Below are 17,184 nucleotides of genomic sequence, written 5' to 3'. Positions count from 1 at the left end.
ATGATCTTGCGTGTGCGTAGGAAAATATTGAAATTACTACGTTCCCCAACATCTCCCTCCTCCCGCAGCGCTTGGCGAAGCCCTGTTGGAATCCCGCTACTTCCACCACCACGTCGTGCTACTGGATCTCCATCAACCTCTCCTTCCCCCTTGCTGGATCAAGAAGGAGGAGACGTCGCTGCTCCGTACGTGTGTTGAACGCGGAGGTGCCGTCCGTTCGGCGCTAGGATCATCGGTGATTTGGATCACGACGAGTACGACTCCATCAACCCCGTTCTCTTGAACGCTTCCGCGCGCGATCTACAAGGGTATGTAGATCCACTCCTCCCTCGTTGCTAGATGACTCCATAGATTGATCTTGGTGACACGTAGGAAAATTTTGAATTATTGCTACGTTCCCCAACAGTTAGGAAGCCGTCGCCTCTTTTCTTTCGTTTCTATACCGGCTCCGCTCCCTGAGGCAGCGCCGGTCTCAGTCTCAGCGCCGGTCTCAATGCCGGTCTGAGTCTCAGTGCCGGTCTCAGTCTCGTCGGCAAGGCTCTACCGCCCGGTAGACGTCATCGCAATCACCAGAACCATGTCCTTCATCGTTGCTAGCCATGTTTCCTACGATTAAATCTAGTAAATTAATTCTAGACCTAATAAAATGAATAAAGACATAAAAAGGCCTATTGTTTTGCAGGAACGTTGACTCCTTCCCCGTGCGGCAAATCCTGGGCACTCGATATGTCCTAGTTTGTAGCACAAGTCATGCCGAAATTCAAGGAAAAATTTGGCATGACCTTTGCTAAAAAGTGGACAAATTGAGAACCTGAATTTTGCCGGAACGGAAATGAATCAACATTCCAGCAAAACATAGGCCACTCAGCTTCATTCCCTGGAAACAACAAAAGGCCACTTGGGCACAATTGAACCACTTCAATGTCGATTATGATCAATGAGCAAACACAATTGAGGATTTTTCATATATCATGACCACTTCAAATTTGCATCTCCTAGTGTTTGACACTTCAAGAAAATCTACACAAATCCCATGTTCTCTGAAACTCAATTCAAAAACCAAATATAGATGGATGAACCCTAGAACTCAAATTATGAACCTAGAACTCAAATTATGTCCTAAATTTTTGTCCTAATAAAAATTCACTAAAAATTAAGAACCTACTAGACTTGCAACACTAATAGAAATTTATATTTTTATATTGATTTTTTTCTCTAAACTAAATCCTACCACCCTAGTTAACATCTAGTTAAACCTTACTTTCCTAACATTTGTAATTAAACACTACAACCCTAACCCTACTGTCCTAGTTAAGCATATACAATTTTTTCCTACGGCGAGGGAGGCAGGGGCGTCTCTGTCAAATTAACCTAACTAATTAACCTAACTAAATTCTTTTCCTAACTAATCTAGAGAGAGAGGAGGGGTGGGGGCTTACAGAGGATGGCTCTGATGGTGGCGCGGGAGGCAGGGGCGTCTCCGGTGACGGTGAGGGAGGCAGTTGTGGCGAGGGAGGATCCGGTGGCACCGACTGCTGCTCCGGTGGCGTCGACTGCGAATCCGGTGGCGTTGATGTGGCCGCACGGCTCCGGTGGCGTTGGGGGCGGCTCCGGTGGCGTCGACGGCGCGCGGCTCTGGTGGCTCCGGGGGCGTCGACGTCGGCAGGAGACGGCGGCGAAGTGGGGCGACGGCGAATCGGGCAGACGGCGGTGGGGTGGGTCGAGGGATTTGAGGGAGAAGTGGTGGCCGGGGGGAAAGGGTTTTTTGGTTAAGTCAAACTTAGCGGTAGCTCTTTTTGCGAAACACGCTATAGCTAAGTTAGCTATAGCGATTTTCACAAAACGCGCTACTGTTATAGCTATGCAATTTCCTTCATCTTTCTTATTTCCTTTTCTGTTTCTACAGCGGGGGTCTAGGAAACGCGCTGCAGCTACATTAGCTATAACGCCTCTTACGAACAAACGCTACTGCTACGCCTTTCTCCTTTTTTCGCTTTCTCATTTATTTTCCTCTACATTTTATTTTTTTCCTTTCTCCTTTTTCTATTTCTTTCTTTTTCATTTACTTTTCTATTTGTTTTTCATTTTATTTTATTTACATTAGCAGTAGCGCTCTCCGCGCGAAACACGCTGCTACTTATGTCCTAGCGGTAGCGTGCTTCCCTCAAGACCGCTACTGCTATGCGTAGCCTATCGTTTTAGCAATGGGAATACTAGTGGTAGCGCTTTTTCATGCGCACGCGCTACTGCTACTATTGTGTCTGTAGCGCGGTTTACGAATGCGCGCTACTGCTATTTAGCACTAGCGCCCATTTTTGACACGCACTACTACTAAATTTCTGTGTGTAAGGTTTTCCGTAGTAGTGTATCGACAATCACTCCATGTCATGCCATCCATCCAAGTCAGGGAGATAGTCCCCGAGCTTAGTGAAATGCTTCAGGTCGAGACGCTGAGCGGCTACACGTGTTCGGACGTCTTCCCGCGACATTTGTTCTTCTTCGTAGAACATCCCTGTTTTTCCGACGACCTCCTTCATGATGATTTGGGCAAGTTCGCACTGGATGTGATAGAACTCAGATCGAAGTCGATGATCCTCGATATCTCCTAAGTTCTTTGCCCATTGCAGAATATGGGCATCGCCGGATGTAGGTGACATGCGAAGGTTCTGGTGATCCCGTCTGTACTCCAGCATCTGGTGTAGGACATAGAATCCATCATTAAGAGACTCATTCGGTTGCTGGATGCAGAAGAAGTCGGTCTTATGGCCGAAGGTGGGCCTGCCGTCCTTTTTCTTCTTGTCCTTGACCTCTCCACCCCGTGCGCCGTAGTAAAACATAGCACTGTCGAGAACAGACTTGATGTGGGTGTAATCCTTTTTGTTAATGTTCTTCGACGAGTCCAAGTAAAGAGCGTGGGAGTATCGGGGGTAGAGGATGGTGAGGACGACGCGCCCGCCGCTGCGCAAAATAAGTACACCTCAAATTAATTAGCCTCCACCGTGCAAATGAATGATTGAAATCAAAGGAAGGATATCCGTGCGGATGACTTACATGGGATGATAAGGCACAAGAATCGCCTCCTTGTCCTTATTGGCAAGCATGAAATTGACGATGTATCCCCTCACGTATTCACAGTGCTTTGCACAGACTCCCAAGAAGGCCTCGTGCATGAAGTACGGGTCAGCGACACAGATATGAGGTATCTGCTCAACCCGGATGAGGTAGTTCATGTGCAAAGCATAAAGGCGGACAAACGCAAAATCCAGCTTCTTCAAGTGAAACATGTCGAAGATGTAATCGAATTGAAGGAAGAACTTCTCCGCGGGGAATGTGTCGACGTACGACAATCCCCGCGGCACATTAACCACGTAGAGTGGGTATCCTGGATTTTTTGAGGCGATGAGGCCTTTCTCTGTCCACAGCACATCGTTATGAAGTCTCCTTAAATCGCTAAATCTGGCCCGCAGCGCTGCTTCAGGTAGGATTGGTTGACCAGGGATATGCCATTTTGCCGCACCGGGGATATCTATATGGTCTTGAACCCGAGGCTGCTAAGGCGGCTCGATCATAGAAGCATCTTTTTTGCCTTTCCTCTGTCTCTTCCTAGACTTCTTTACTACCGGAAGGTTGTCCATAATACGTTCAGACTCCGGAGGCGGCAATTCAGGCACCGACTCATGACGCTCAAACCCTAAGTAGGCGCCAATATTGACATACTCTTGAGTGTCATCCTCATCCTCATCCTCATCTATGACGATGTCACCAGCGATGACTAATGGAGTAGACGAGGTGTTGATGTTCATAACTAACTGCATGCTCGTGGATGTGCTCCTGGCCGCCTCCAGACAAAGCAGACTCTTTGGCCACAACAGGACCCAGCCATTGCAACAATCACCAAGACGCCATGGGGTCTCGTCATCATCCCCCACTAGTACCAGAGGAGCCAAATTCTCGTGGCCCGGTTTGACACCGGCCACGGAAACCTTGAAGACTTTCGGGGGGATCGGCCGGCTGTGGAACAATGGTTCCTTCGCCTCCATTATCGTCGCCTTTCCCACGTCTACCTTCTGGTCGGCGATGGTGTACAATATGGTGCACGGGGTTTCGTCGCCCTGCAAAGAAAAGTCTGCGACGTGAGACATCTAAAAGGCAACGAAAACGGGGGATTATACATTTATTGAAGGGGGGCGGTGTGACAGATACCGTGAGGGCATCGAGCTCAGCCAAAGACGAAGCACCGCCGAGCATGCCCGGTGCCGGAGCCAGTGTCGGAGTAGGTGCGGAAGCCGGTGCGGGAGCAAGTGCAACAGTCAGTGCGGGAGTAGGTGCGGGAGCAGGTGCAGGAGCCAGTGCCGGAGCAGGTGGAGGAGCCGGTGCGGGAGCAGGTGCAGCTGCAGGTGCTGGTGCAACGCTAGTCGAGCTACTCCTGAGGAAGTCGGCAAGGGGAAAGTCCGCTGCATTTTTTTTGGACTTTGCCTGCTCCAATTGAAAACGACTGGAATCAACATAATAGACATATCTACAAACACCTGTTTTGCGGCAGCTATCTGTTGGGGAACGTTGCAGAAAACAAAAATTTCCTACGGTTTCACCAAGATCCATCTATGAGTTCATCTAGCAATGAGTGATCGGATGCATCTACATACCTTTGTAGATCGCGAGCGGAAGCGTTCAAAGAACGGGGATGAGGTAGTCGTACACGACATGATCCAAATCACCGAAGATCCTAGCGCCGAACGGACGGCACCTCCGCGTTCAACACACGTACGGTCAGCGTAACGTCTCCTTCTTCTTGATCCAGCAAGGGGAAGGAGAGGTTGAGGAAGATGGCTCCAGCAGCAACACGACGGCGTGGTGATGGTGGAGCTGCAGTACTCCGTCAGGGCTTCGCCGAGCACTATGGAGGAGGAGGAGGTGTTGGAGAGGGAGAAGGAGGCAACCAAAGGCGTGGATGAAAAGCCCTCCTTCCCCCACTATATATAGGAGGGCCAAGGGGGGGGGGCGCCGGCCCTAGGAGATCCAATCTCCTAGGGGGCGGCGGCCAAGGGAGGTTTCCCTCCCCCCAAGGCACCTAGGAGGTGCCTTCCACTAGTGGGACTCTTCCCTTTTGTGAACCCTAGGCGCATGGGCCTCTTGGGGGTGGTGCCCTTGGCCCATGTAGGCCAAGGCGCACCCCCAACAGCCCATGTGGCCCCCGGGGCAGGTGGTCCCACCCGGTGGACCCCCGGGACCCTTCCGGTGGTCCCGGTACAATACCGATAACCCCGAAACTTGTCCCGATAGCCGAAATAGCACTTCCTATATATAATTCTTTACCTCCGGACCATTCCGGAACTCCTCGTGACGTCCGGGATCTCATCCGGGACTCCGAACAACATTCGGGTTACTGCATATACATATCCCTACAACCCTAGCGTCACCGAACCTTAAGTGTGTAGACCCTACGGGTTTGGGAGACATGCAGACATGACCGAGACGACTCTCCGGTCAATAACCAACAGCGGGATCTGGATACCCATGTTGGCTCCCACATGCTCCACGATGATCTTATCGGATGAACCACGATGTCGAGGATTCAAGCAACCTCGTATGCAATTCCCTTTGTCAATCGATATGTTACTTGCCCGAGATTCGATCATCGGTATCCCCATACCTCGTTCAATCCCGTTACCGGCAAGTCACTTTACTCGTACCGTAGTGCATGATCCCGTGACCAGACACTTGGTCACTTTGAGCTCACAATGATGACGCATTACCGAGTGGGCCCAGTGATACCTCTCCGTCATACGGAGTGACAAATCCCAGTCTTGATCCGTGTCAACCCAACAGACACTTTCGGAGATACCCGTAGTCTACCTTTATAGTCACCCAGTTACATTGTGACGTTTGGTATACCCAAAGCACTCCTATGGTATCCGGGAGTTACACGATCTCATGGTCTAAGGAAAGGATACTTGACATTGGAAAAACTCTAGCAAATGAACTATACGATCTTGTGCTATGTTTAGGATTGGGTCTTGTCCATCACATCATTCTCCTAATGATGTGATCTCGTTATCAATGACATCCAATGTCCATAGTCAGGAAACCATGACTATCTGTTGATCAACGAGCTAGTCAACTAGAGGCTTACTAGGGACATGTTGGTGTCTGTTATTCACACATGTATTACGATTTCCGGATAACACAATTATAGCATGAATAAAGACAATTATCATGAACAAGGAAATATAATAATAATGCTTTTATTATTGCCTCTAGGGCATATTTCCAACAGTCTCCCACTTGCACTAGAGTCAATAATCTAGTTACATTGTTATGAATCGAACACCCATGGAATTCAGGTGTTGATCATGTTTTGCTCTAGGGAGAGGTTTAGTCAACGGATCTGCTACATTAAGGTCCGTATGTACTTTACAAATATCTATGTCTCCATCTTGAACATTTTCACGAATGGAGTTGAAGCGACGCTTGATGTGCCTTGTCTTCTTGTGAAACCTGGGCTCCTTGGCAAGTGCAATAGCTCCAGTGTTGTCACAGAAGAGTTTGATTGGCCCCGACGCATTGGGTATGACTCCTAGGTCGGTGATGAACTCCTTCACCCAAATTGCTTCATGTGCTGCCTCCGAGGCTGCCATGTACTCCGCTTCACATGTAGATCCCGCCACGGCGCTCTGCTTGCAACTGCACCAGCTTACTGCCCCACCATTCAAAATATACACGTATCTGGTTTGAGACTTAGAGTCATCCAGATCTGTGTCGAAGCTAGCGTCGACGTAACCCTTTACGACGAGCTCTTCGTCACCTCCATAAACGAGAAACACTTCCTTAGTCCTTTTCAGGTACTTCAGGATATTCTTGACCGCTGTCCAGTGTTCCTTGCCGGGATTACTTTGGTACCTTCCTACCAAACTTACGGCAAGGTTTACATCAGGTCTGGTACACAGCATGGCATACATAATAGAACCTATGGCTGAGGCATAGGGGATGACACTCATCTCTTCTATATCTTCTGTCGTGGTCGGACATTGAGCCGAGCTCAATTTCACACCTTGCAATACAGGCAAGAACCCCTTCTTAGACTGATCCATATTGAACTTCTTCAATATCTTATCAAGGTATGTGCTTTGTGAAAGACCTATGAGGCGTCTTGATCTATCTCTATAGATCTTGATGCCTAGTATATAAGCAGCTTCTCCAAGGTCCTTCGTTGAAAAACTCTTATTCAAGTAGGCCTTAATGCTGTCCAAAAGTTCTATATCATTTCCCATCAAAAGTATGTCATCTACATATAGTATGAGAAATGCTACAGAGCTCCCACTCACTTTCTTGTAAACGCAGGCTTCTCCGTAAGTCTGCGTAAACCCAAATGCTTTGATCATCTCATAAAATCGAATGTTCCAACTCCGAGATGCTTGCACCAGCCCATAAATCGAGCGTTGGAGCTTGCATACCTTGTCAGCATTCTTAGGATCGACAAAACCTTCCGGCTGCATCATATACAATTCTTCCTTAAGGAAACCATTAAGGAATGCCGTTTTGACGTCCATTTGCCATATCTCATAATCGTAGAATGCGGCAGTTGCTAACATGATTCGGACGGACTTCAGCTTCGCTACCGGTGAGAAAGTCTCATCATAGTCAACTCCTTGAACTTGTCGATAACCCTTAGCGACAAGCCGAGCTTTATAGATGGTCACATTACCATCCGCGTCTGTCTTCTTCTTAAAGATCCATTTATTTTCTATGGCTCGCCGTTCAACGGGCAAGTCAGTCAAAGTCCATACTTCGTTTTCATACATGGATCCTATCTCGGATTTCATGGCTTCTAGCCATTTGTCGGAATCCGGGCCCGCCATCGCTTCTTCATAGTTCGAAGGTTCACCGTTGTCTAACAACATGATTTCCAAGACAGGGTTACCATACCACTCTGGTGCGGAACGTGTCCTTGTGGACCTTCGAAGTTCAGTAGCAACTTGATCTGAAGTTTCATGATCATCATCATTAACTTCCTCTCTAGTCGGTGCAGGCACCTCAGGAACATTTTCTTGAGTTGCGCCATTTTCCGGTTCAAGAGGTAACACTTCATCAAGTTCTACTTTCCTCCCACTTACTTCTTTCGAGAGAAACTCCTTCTCTAGAAAGGATCCATTCTTGGCAACAAAGACCTTGCCTTCGGATCTGAGGTAGAAGGTATACCCAATAGTTTCTTTAGGGTATCCTATGAAGACGCATTTTTCGACTTGGGTTCGAGCTTTTCAGGTTGAAGTTTCTTGACATAAGCATCGCATCCCCAAACTTTTAGAAACGACTGCTTAGGTTTCTTCCCAAACCATAATTCAAACGGTGTTGTATCAACGGATTTCGACGGAGCCCTATTTAAAGTGAATGCGGCAGTCTCTAAAGCATAGCCCCAAAAAGATAGCGGTAAATCGGCAAGAGACATCATAGATCGCACCATATCTAATAGAGTGCGATTACGACGTTCGGACACACCATTACGCTGAGGTGTTCCAAGCGGCGTGAGTTGTGAAACTATTCCACATTTCCTTAAGTGTGTGCAAAATTCATGACTCAAGTATTCTCCTCCACGATCTGATCGCAAAAACTTGATTTTCCTGTCACGTTGATTCTCAACCTCACTCTGAAATTCTTTGAACTTTTCAAAGGTTTCAGACTTGTGTTTCATTAAGTAGACATACCCATATCTACCCAAATCATCAGTGAGGGTGAGAACATAACGATAGCCACCGCGAGCCTCAACACTCGTTGGACCGCACACATCAGTATGTATGATTTCCAATAAGTTGGTTGCTCGCTCCATTGTTCCTGAGAACGGAGTCTTGGTCATCTTACCCATGAGGCATGGTTCGCACGTGTCAAATGATTCGTAATCAAGAGACTCTAAAAGTCCATCTGCATGGAGCTTCTTCATGCGTTTGACACCTATGTGACCAAGGCGGCAGTGCCACAAGTATGTGGGACTATCATTATCAACTTTACATCTTTTGGTACTCACACTATGAATATGTGTAGCATTACGCTCGAGATTCATTAAGAATAAACCATTCACCATAGGAGCATGACCATAAAACATATCTCTCATATAAATAGAACAACCATTATTCTCGGATTTAAATGAGTAGCCATCTCGAATTAAACGAGATCCCGATACAATGTTCATGCTCAAAGCTGGCACTAAATAACAATTATTAAGGTTTAAAACTAATCCCGAAGGTAAATGTAGAGGTAGCGTGCCGACGGCGATCACATTGACCTTGGAACCATTCCCGACGCGCATCGTCAACTCGTCCTTTGCCAGTCTCCGCTTATTCCGCAGCCCCTGCTTTGAGTTACAAATGTGAGCAACTGCACCGGTATCAAATACCCAGGAGCTACTACGGGTACTAGTAAGGTACACATCAATTACATGTATATCATATATACCTTTTGTTTTGCCGGCCTTCTTGTCCGCTAAGTATTTGGGGCAGTTCCGCTTCCAGTGACCACTTCCCTTGCAATAAAAGCACCCAGTCTCGGGCTTGGGTCCATTCTTTGGCTTCTTCCCAGCAGCTTGCTTGCCGGGCGCGGCAACTCCCTTGTCGTCCTTCTTGAAGTTCTTTTTACCCTTGCCCTTCTTGAACTTAGTGGTTTTATTGACCATCAACACTTGATGTTCCTTCTTGACTTCTACCTCTGCTGATTTCAGCATTGCAAATACCTCAGGAATGGTCTTTTGCATCCCCTGCATATTGAAGTTCATCACAAAGCTCTTGTAGCTTGGTGGAAGCGACTGGAGGATTCTGCCAATGACCGCGTCATCCGGGAGATTAACTCCTAGCTGAGTCAAGCGGTTATGTAACCCAGACATAGTGAGTATGTGCTCGCTGACAGAACTATTTTCCTCCATCTTACAGCTGAAGAATTTGTCGGAGACCTCATATCTCTCGATCCGGGCATGAGCTTGAAAAACCATTTTCAGCTCTTCGAACATCTCATATGCTCCATGTCTCTCAAAATGCTTTTGGAGCCCCGGCTCTAAGCTGTAAAGCATGCCGCACTGAACGAGGGAGTAGTCATCAACACGTGTCTGCCAAGCGTTCATAACGTCTTGGTTCTGTGGGACGGGAGCTTCACCTAGCGGTGCTTGTAGGACATAATCTTTCTTGGCAGCTATGAGGATGATCCTCAGGTTCCGGACCCAGTCCGTATAGTTGCTGCCATCGTCTTTCAGCTTGGTTTTCTCTAGGAACGCGTTGAAGTTGAGGACTACGTTGGCCATTTGATCTACAAGACATATTGCAAAGATTTTTAGACTAAGTTCATGATAATAAAGTTCATCTAATCAAATTATTCAATGAACTCCCACTTAGATAGACATCCCTCTGCTAGTCATCTAAGTATAACATGATCCGAGTCAACTAGGCCGTGTCTGATCATCACGTGAGACGGACTAGTCAACGTCGGTGAACATCTTCATGTTGATCGTATCTTCTATACGACTCATGCTCGACCTTTTGGTCTTCTGTGTTCCAAGGACATGTCTATACACATGCTAGGCTCGTCAAGTCAACCTAAGTGTTTGCATGTGTAAATCTGCCTTACAACCGTTGTATGTGAACGTTTGAATCAAACACCCGATCATCACGTGGTGCATTGAAACAACAAACTGTCGCAATGGTGCACAGTTAGGGGGAACACTTTCTTGAAATTATTATGAGGGATCATCTTATTTACTACCGTCGTTCTAAGTAAACAAGATGCAAAACATGATAAACATCACATGCAATCAAATAATAATAGTGACATGATATGGCCAATATCACATAGCTCCTTTGATCTCCATCTTGGGGCTCCATGATCATCTTGTCACCGGCTTGACACCATGATCTCCATCATCGTGTCTCCATGAAGTTGCTCGCCAACTATTACTTCTACTACTATGGCTAACGCGTTTAGCAATAAAGCAAAGTAATTTACATGGCGTTTCTCAATGACACGCAGGTCATATAAAAAATAAAGACAACTCCTATGGCTCCTGCCGGTTGTCATACTCATCGACATGCAAGTCGTGATTCCTATTACAATAGCATGAACAACTCATACATTACATATAGATCATTCATCATTCATCACAACTTTGGCCATATCATATCACAAAGCACTTGCTGCAAAAACAAGTTAGACGTCCTCTAATTGTTGTTTCAAGTTTTACGTGGCTGAAGTAGGGTTCTAGCAAGAACGTTTTCTTACCTACGTGAAAGCCACAACGTGATTTGTCAACTTCTATTTACCCTTCATAAGGACCCTTTTCATCGAATCCGCTCCAACTAAAGTAGGAGAGACAGACACCCGCCAGCCACCTTATGCAACTTGTGCATGTTAGTCGGTGGAACCGGTCTCACGTAAGCGTACGTGTAAGGTTGGTCTGGGCCGCTTCATCCCACAATATCGTTGAAGCAAGATAAGACTAGTAGCGGCAAGAAAGTTGACAACATCAACGCCCACAACAAATTGTGTTCTACTCGTGCAAGAGAACTATGCATAGACCTAGCTCATGATGCCACTGTTGGGGAACGTTGCAGAAAACAAAAATTTCCTACGGTTTCACCAAGATCCATCTATGAGTTCATCTAGCAACGAGTGATCGGATGCATCTACATACCTTTGTAGATCGCGAGCGGAAGCGTTCAAAGAACGGGGATGAGGTAGTCGTACACGACGTGATCCAAATCACCGAAGATCCTAGCGCCGAACGGACGGCACCTTCGTGTTCAACACACGTACGGTCAGCATAACGTCTCCTTCTTCTTGATCCAGCAAGGGGAAGGAGAGGTTGAGGAAGATGGCTCCAGCAGCAACATGACGGCGTGGTGATGGTGGAGCTGCAGTACTCCGTCAGGGCTTCGCCAAGCACTATGGAGGAGGAGGAGGTGTTGGAGAGGGAGAAGGAGGCAACCAAAGGCGTGGATGAAAAGCCCTCCTTCCCCCACTATATATAGGAGGGCCAAGGGGGGGCGCCGGCCCTAGGAGATCCAATCTCCTAGGGGGCGGCGGCCAAGGGAGGTTTTCCTCCCCCCCAAGGCACCTAGGAGGTGCCTTCCACTAGTGGGACTCTTCCCTTTGTGAACCCTAGGCGCATGGGCCTCTTGGGGGTGGTGCCCTTGGCCCATGTAGGCCAAGGCGCACTCCCTATAGCCCATGTGGCCCCCGGGGCAGGTGGCCCCACCCGGTGGACCCCCGGGACCCTTCCGGTGGTCCCGGTACAATACCGATAACCCCGAAACTTGTCCCGATGGCCGAAATAGCACTTCCTATATATAATTCTATACCTACGGACCATTCCGGAACTCCTCGTGACGTCCGGGATCTCATCCGGGACTCCGAACAACATTCGGGTTACTGCATATACATATCCCTACAACCCTAGCGTCACCGAACCTTAAGTGTGTAGACCCTACGGGTTCGGGAGACATGCAGACATGACCGAGACGACTCTCCGGTCAATAACCAACAGCGGGATCTGGATACCCATGTTGGCTCCCACATGCTCCACGATGATCTTATCGGATGAACCATGATGTCGAGGATTCAAGCAACCCCGTATGCAATTCCCTTTGTCAATCAATATGTTACTTGCCCGAGATTCGATCGTCGGTATCCCCATACCTCGTTCAATCCCGTTACCGGCAAGTCACTTTACTCGTACCGTAATGCATGATCCCGTGACCAGACACTTGGTCACTTTGAGCTCACAATGATGACGCATTACCGAGTGGGCCCAGTGATACCTCTCCATCATACGGAGTGACAAATCCCAGTCTTGATCCGTGTCAACCCAACAGACACTTTCGGAGATACTCGTAGTCTACCTTTATAGTCACCCAGTTACGTTGTGACGTTTCTTATACCCAAAGCACTCCTACGGTATCCGGGAGTTACACGATCTCATGGTCTAAGGAAAGGATACTTGACATTGGAAAAACCCTAGCAAACGAACTATACGATCTTGTGCTATGTTTAGGATTGGGTCTTGTCCATCACATCATTCTCCTAATGATGTGATCTCGTTATCAATGACATCCAATGTCCATAGTCAGGAAACCATGACTATCTGTTGATCAACGAGCTAGTCAACTAGAGGCTTACTAGGGACATGTTGGTGTCTGTTATTCACACATGTATTACGATTTCCAGATAACACAATTATAGCATGAATAAAGACAATTATCATGAACAAGGAAATATAATAATAATGCTTTTATTATTGCCTCTAGGGCATATTTCCAACACTATCGCGGTTGCGACTGTCTCAAATGATTTCTTTTCAACAGCAATCTCAACCTTCTTGTCGATGTTTTCTTCAGTTAACCTCCGTCTTTCCTTTCTCTCCTCCGTGGTCTCACGGTAGTACTTCTTCCACATGGCTCCGTCTCTGACATCGTGCACGCGTCCATACGACGGTCGAGTATCCACCGGGAGTCCTTTCAATATATTCAACGCCTGGTTGAATGGAGTGTCTCACTTGGGCCTCGCCAACGCCTCAAACGGCGAGTCGCTTTCGGCCACAATCCTGTGCTGCTCTCTCTGCAAAAGGCACAATGATCGTTTACAAATATGACTAACGTGCAGTTGAATTGATTAGAAACTAAAATTACCAGAAGTCTAATGAACTTCGTCGTGACCGCGTTCTTCTCGAAAACCTTCTTCACTGGGTCTCAACGGTGCCGGGCCCTAAGGACGTCACGCTCCTGCGGGATGGTGAATTCCGCCAAGGGGTCTGGAATGCCCAGACTCGCGGCTTCCGCGTCCTCCTTGGCCCATATGGACCTCTTCCCGCCGTAACCACGGCTTCCGAGGTGGTGGCACCCAATGTTCTTCTGTTGAAGCCCCTTCATGTACTTCGACTTTTTTTTGGCAGCTTCGGCCTCGCAAGCCGCCTTGAATATTTCAAAGTGCTCTATTGTGATTGTCGGATTATCCTTTACAATCTCGGAGTAGGGTTCCTTTTCATTGACGATCCGACATTTCACCCTTGCTTTCTAGGCGGCCAACGCTTCGCTAAACTTGCTCATGGTGTATTTGTTTATCTTCTTCATTGCCGGGTCCTTATCTGAATCTTTATAATCCTTTTCATTCCGGCCCGGGAACAAGAATATCTGGTGCAGCTTCTTTAGGAGGGAGGGCCTCATATTATCTATCTTGTTTAGTTTCTCATCGTTGATGGTGGCGGTTGTCCGTATGATGCAGCCAATTTGATTGTCGTAGCACGCGCGCACTTCCTCGGGCGCGTTTGGCTCAAAATTGTCGTCGTCCACCTCCGTGACCACTAGTCTAGTAGTCCCGAGCTTGTTAGGAAGTCGTCTCCTCTTTGCTTTCGGTTCTATACCGGCTCCGCTCCCCGAGGCAGCATCAGTCTCAGTCTCAGCGCCGGTCTCGATGCCGGTCTGAGTCTCATCGTCGGTCTCGATGCCGGTATGAGTGTCAGCGTCGGTCTCGATGCCGGTATGAGTGTCCGCGCCGGTCTCAGTCTCAGCACCGGTCTGTGTGTCGGTCTCAGTCCCTGATGCGACCGGTGGGCCCAACAACAACATCGGTTGATTGTTGGCAAGGCTCAAAAATTCATCTGCCGCCAGGTAGACATCATGGCAATCATCAGAACCATGTCCTTCATCGTTGCTAGCCATGTTTCCTACGATTAAATCTACTCAATTAATTCTAGACCTAATAAAATGAATAATGACATAAAAAAGGCCTATGTTTTGCAGGAACGTTGATTCCTTTCCGGTGCGGCAAATCTCGGGCACTCGATATGTCCTAGTTTGTAGCACAAGTCATCCGAAATTCACGGAAAATTTCGGCATGACTTTTGCTAAAAAGTGGACCAATGGAGAACCTGAAATTTGCCGGAACAGAAATGAATCAACATTCCGGGAAAACATTTGCCACTCAGCTTCATTCCCTGGAAACAACAAAGCCACTTGGGCACAATTGAACCACTTCAATGAAAAGATATAACATGAGCAAACACTATTGAGGAATTTGCATATAACATGGCCACTTTAATGAAAAGATATAATCAACAATAATGGAATATGCAAATGAACATCAATGACATATATCATATAACAACAATCTTGTTTTTTGTTTACATAGCAACAATTAGTTTAACCAAGTTTTTGAAAAGAAAAACAATTCTATTTTTTATAGCTAAATGCCATAGCTACTGTTTTTTATTTATAGCTACATACTTTTGTTTTTTGTCTAAAGCTAAAATTCTAGGAACTCCATTTTCTCTAACCCTTCTGACCTCACCAAAATTTCCACAACAAGACCTTATTACCTACACCCAATTTCTTCAAAAATATTCAGGTCCATAGTCCAAATAATTCAAATTCCATTTGAATGAAATTTGGAACAGATTCAGGTCCATAGTCCAAATAATTTTTTATAGCTAAGTGTTTTTTGTTTATAGCATTTGTTAATTTAAATCTAAATGCTATTATTATTTACATACCCTCTATTAATTTAAAGCTAAATGGAATTACTATTTAGGCATTTTCATAAAAAAAATTCCCTAGCTAATTTCCTAAAAAAATTGCTAATCATTTTTCCTAAATGCTAAAAAATGCCTACTGCCCTAAACAAATCTAGGGTTCATATGAACACCTAGGGTTCATATGAACATCAACACAGCATCAACATATATATGAATTGCCCTAGCAGAGAGAGAGAGAGAGGAGGGTAGGGGAGAGGAGAGGTGGAACCTTACGGTCGGCAGCGAAGGCAGGCTCTCGCTCGGGCGGCGGAGGTCCTGGGAGGGCTCAGGCGGCGGTGGTGAGGTCGAGGGCGGTGGCGGTGAGCTCGAGGGAGGCGACAGTGAGGTCGGCGGCGGCTGTGAGGTCGAGGGCGGCCTCGGACGGCGGCGGTGTGGTCGAAGGCGGCCTCGGGCGGCGGCGGTGTGGTCGAAGGTGGCAGGGTGATGACGGTGATGGAGCAGTTGGGGGAGAGGGGGGAGGACTTAGCGAAATTTTGAGCCCGCGCGGCCGGGGGTTAAGTCAAACTAGCAGTAGCGCGTTTTGTCGAAACGCGCTATAGCTAAGTTAGCTATAGCGTTTTCCTGCGAAATGCGCTACAACTATTCCTTTCTGTTTTATTTTTCTTTTTCTTTTGTTTTCTTTACATTTTCTTTTTTTTCATTTATCCTTTTTCTATTTCTTTCATTTTCATTTACTTTTCTACTTATTTTTCTATTTATTTTCTTTTTCATAGCAGTAGCGCTCTACAGCATAAACGCGCTGCTACAAAGTTTTTAACAGTAGCGTGCTTTTGGAAGAACCGCTACTACTATTCCTAGCCTACCGGCACCAGCGAGGGAATTATAGTAGTAGCGCTTTTCCGCGCAGACGCGCTACTGCTACAACAATAGTTGTAGCGTGTTTTTTTAACAAGCGCTACTAATAAGTAGCAATAGTGTCGAGCTTTGACCATCGCTACTGCTATACCTCTGTGTATAAGGTTTTCCCTAGTAGTGGGGGTTTCTTTCATTTAAGTGTTTTGTCTAGGTTCACGTATTTGGCATTGTTTTCTGGGGTCACCACACTCATTTCAATCCTCCTAATTACCTTGCCACATTAGATTTTTTTGCCTACATGGCAGCCTTAGACCTCTTCCAATGGACAGGTGCTTAGATGAGGTGCTAAGCGCATTAAATAGCTTAGCAACTATAGTCCCCAATGCATAGGTGCTTAGGCCCTGTTTGGTTAAGAAGTCCTAGGACTTTTTCTAGTCCCAACTAAAAAGTCTCTAGTCCCTCCATGTTTGTTTCCAGGGATTAAAAAGTCTCTAATCCCTCCCTAAAGGTTATTAAATGACATGTAAAAGACCATGTTATCTCTAGTATACAGAAAAATAACAACCAAACAACACCATGGGGCGACGAGACAATGGGTGCAGAGAGGGGCATTGTTGGAAAAGTCTCGAAAAAGAGGAGAGAGTTTTCTTCATTTAGTCCCCAAAAGCAACTTTTAGTCCCTAATAGTCCCTCCTATTTGGTTAAAAAGTCTCTAAGAGGGACTTTTTCTAGTCCCTACATCAAAAAGTTCCTGGAAACAAACACCCCCTTAACTTGTTGTAGCTAAACTCTTTCATGCGATGATGAGGTTGCTTCATTTAAATGTTTTC

This window comes from Triticum aestivum, chromosome 3A (assembly GCF_018294505.1).
Source record: "Triticum aestivum cultivar Chinese Spring chromosome 3A, IWGSC CS RefSeq v2.1, whole genome shotgun sequence".
In the NCBI taxonomy this organism is placed as follows: Eukaryota; Viridiplantae; Streptophyta; class Magnoliopsida; order Poales; family Poaceae; genus Triticum; species Triticum aestivum.
Note: the sequence above shows the minus strand (reverse complement) of the source record.